The sequence below is a fragment of the Pteropus vampyrus genome, unplaced genomic scaffold, assembly GCF_000151845.1.
Source record: "Pteropus vampyrus isolate Shadow unplaced genomic scaffold, Pvam_2.0 Scaffold23, whole genome shotgun sequence".
Classification (NCBI taxonomy): Eukaryota; Metazoa; Chordata; class Mammalia; order Chiroptera; family Pteropodidae; genus Pteropus; species Pteropus vampyrus.
The window spans coordinates 5190792-5194154 of record NW_011888804.1 but is presented as its reverse complement, the minus strand read 5'-3'; the positions used below and the strand labels follow the sequence as shown (position 1 = coordinate 5194154).

Genomic DNA, 3363 nt, shown 5'->3' with positions numbered 1-3363 from the left:
TGGATGGATAGATGGATGGATGTATGGATGGATGGATGGATGGACAGATGCACAAAAAGACAGATGGGTGAAAGCATGCTTTGATAAATTGATGGCCGGGAAGACAGAAAGACACACAGAATGTATGAATAAGTGAAGGAATACCAGGCACAATCACTAATAATTTGACTCTTCCAATAGAACTTACATTGTGGATTATCTTGCATTTGCTCCAAAGTGATACATGCTTGAAAGATGAAAAAACCTACACAGTGTCTGTAACCAAAGAGCTCACACTCAAAAGGGAAGAAGGGCATATTACAATGAGAGATCATAAGGCAGTTTATATTAAGGACATGTATGATATTGTAAAAATAAAGAAAGGCGATTTTCAGAGACATCTCATTGATATCCAATAAATTATCAGTATGAATGTCAAAGTAATTTCTGGGAGCAAAAATACAAAGAGCCTATTCAGGACTTTCCCTAGGTTAAGTTACAAAGCAGAATATATGGGTGCCCCCTCTGTATCCCCCTTATCCATGTGAAGAGTGTTCATGTTGACCTATCTCTCCTTTCTTGATGAAACATTAAGGTATAAGGAACGGGTTATATACATTACTTCCCCCAGGCATTTATGTATTTTGAAAGATTTCCTAGACTAAGATTTCTCCTGGTAGAGGACTTAGGGCATTAATGAAAGAACTATTTGGAAGACCAGAATTATACACTTAGTTTAGTTCAGTGTGATTCTAGCAAACTACAACAACCAGCTCCCTGGAAGTAGATAATGATTTTCTGGATGATGTCTAGGGATAAGGTTGACGAAGCCAAGTCAATGTGGAATGATTCCATGGTTAGTGACATAGAGTGGCTACTTCAGCACAAACCTCCAAATAGGCCAACATGTTTTCTCACCAACAAAGCCTCGTATGCAGTCCTTGGTATGGATTACGATGGAAAGAATGTCCATCACCTCGCCCCTGAAGCTTGGAGAAGACAGTCCTACAATCTGGGTGCTGTCCATGGTTCTAGATGAATTCAGGTGTGTCGTAGATTTTTTAGTGAGGAATGCAAAATGTACCAAGGGCGACAGTGATTTCTTGCACAAAGTTCTTCTACAGGAACAATTTTAGATTGGCTACCAAAAGTTCCATAAGGTATGATGACTTTGAGTACGAAGCCAAACTTATTAAAGAGAGATATAAGACTTGATTTAATCCTGAGTTTGAATCCCAACATTATCCCTTCCCCATGCCTTAGCTTTCTGTTCTGTCCAATCCTACTTCACATGGTTATTGTAAGAATGAATTTAAATAGTTAAACTGAAGCATAGCAGATAAGACTGGAGACCGTGCAACAGTCTGCATGGCTTGGAATTTTGACTGCTGCATTCAACTTTGTGGCTTTAGGAAATCTACTTCATCCTTCTGTGTGTCACTTTCTTCAACAATAAATGGGGATATGATAATAATAATACATACTTCGTAGATTTATTAAATGGGAATGAAATAAATTAGCTTTTGTAGAGCAATACTTAGCGCAACCTAAACACTCATTAAATGTCTGTTGTTTGCTGTTAGTAGATCATTTCCACATCACAGGTGATCATGTGTCTGGATGTTTTGCTAAGGAGATTGGGCTTTATCAACAGTGTTTATTCTTTCATTCATTCATTCACTCAATTCAGAAAATGTGTACCAAAGATTCTCTCCTGTTCCTAACCTCCTCTAAAAGCAATTACAGAGTCAAACATTTATACGGTAGGACTGCTTGATGAATACTTACTAAAGATTGGCCTTGGTTAACTTTAAGGATCTTCCCAATTTTAATTCAATGAATTGAATTGAACTGAACTGAATTGAATATGCTAAATACATCAATAAAAACATCTTTAAGCAGTTCTGCCGATATTTTTCTTCTCTTTTTGTTTTATCTATTCTTGGTTTTTCTTATGGGTCACATCTCTAGTGGAATCTTGAGAATTTTAAAACTATATAGCACATTAAGTATAAGTTGAGTTTCCTCTCTCTGGGCCTGAAACACAAAACACGTGTGGCGTGTACATTCGGTAAAGAAGTGAATGAAGGATTCAAAATTACTTCTTCGTTCCTGTATCTATTTCTGTTTTTCCAATTTATTTGCTTTGGCCTCACAAAGCAGCCCTACTTTCCATAGGGACAAAGGTTTAGAACTGCAAGAATGAATAGCTCTGGCTAATAGATGGGTCCAAAGTCTGTCTGTCCATTAGCATCTCTGTATGTCTGCCTTTGCTGCAAAAGGGACCTACTTTAACTCATGCTTTTTGTCTTTTTTCTGTAAAAAGTTTCTACATTTTTGGAGAAAGAGTCTAGCTGGACATTTTCATATCCTTTCTTGTTTAAAAAGAGAAAAACATCCTACTCACTCAACTTGAAGAGAAGTGTCTTTTAGCAAGATCCAGTGAGCCTGTCTCCTGTACCTCAATGAGGCATTTGCTGTGTAAGTTCTTCTATTTGCTGAGTCTGCAAGGTGCTGGCATGGAAGTCACAGTCCAGGAACTGGTGGCAGTTTTTAATGTGTCTTGATGTTGGGCTGCCTAGATATTTTTTAAAGCAGATTTATGCTGCATTTTAAAAATCCATTATGCTACATTATAGTCTTATTGTCAATCCAGATAATGTTGATCAATTTCAGTCTTCCAAAATCTGCATTTATAATTGTGCCATGTAATCAAAATTATTTATGTATGTCTCTGTCCAGACATTTATAAAATTATAAATTGGAATTATTTATATGTATCACAAGATACTTGGTTATTTTGAATGCCTGATTTATATCACCATACATTGTCATATATTTTTTCTTCCTATTTCATAAGTCCTTGCTGGTGACTTTACCTTTCGCTATAGAAAATACCTTTCAGACAACTCAAAATTAGCATTTACACAGGTTATTTAAAAATAACACCTCTTCTTTGGTATGTTCACAAACTGTAGTGTTTGCTTATTGCAGAAAATTTGGCATTTAAAAGAATAGACTAGTATACGGTCATGCCACCCTGAACGAGCCCGATCCCATCTGATCTCGGGAGCTAAGCAGGGTCGGGCCTGGTTAGTACTTGGATGGGAGACCACCTAGGAAGACCAGGTGTTGAAGGCGTAAGAAATAAAATAAAAATAAGGGGTTGCAATCTGTGAGGTCGACGAAGGGTTGCCTCGCCTATTAAAAAAAAAAAAAAGAATAAAGAAAAAAATTAAAATCAATCCTAATTATATCTTTTACCACTATCATTTTGGTCTATTTTATCCTGATCCATATGTGCATATATGTTTTGCGTGCATGTGTGTGTGGGTTATATGTTCACTAGTTAAGATTATGCAACCTTTGCACTTATATATCCTG

The 3363-nt window shown here is 36.6% G+C and overlaps 1 pseudogene; it reads left to right on the top strand.

Annotated features, from left to right (window-relative positions):
* Nucleotides 1-3001: 3001 nt before the first annotated feature.
* Nucleotides 3002-3120, top strand: LOC111737101 (annotated as a pseudogene).
* The last annotated feature ends 243 nt before the right edge of the window (nucleotides 3121-3363 follow it).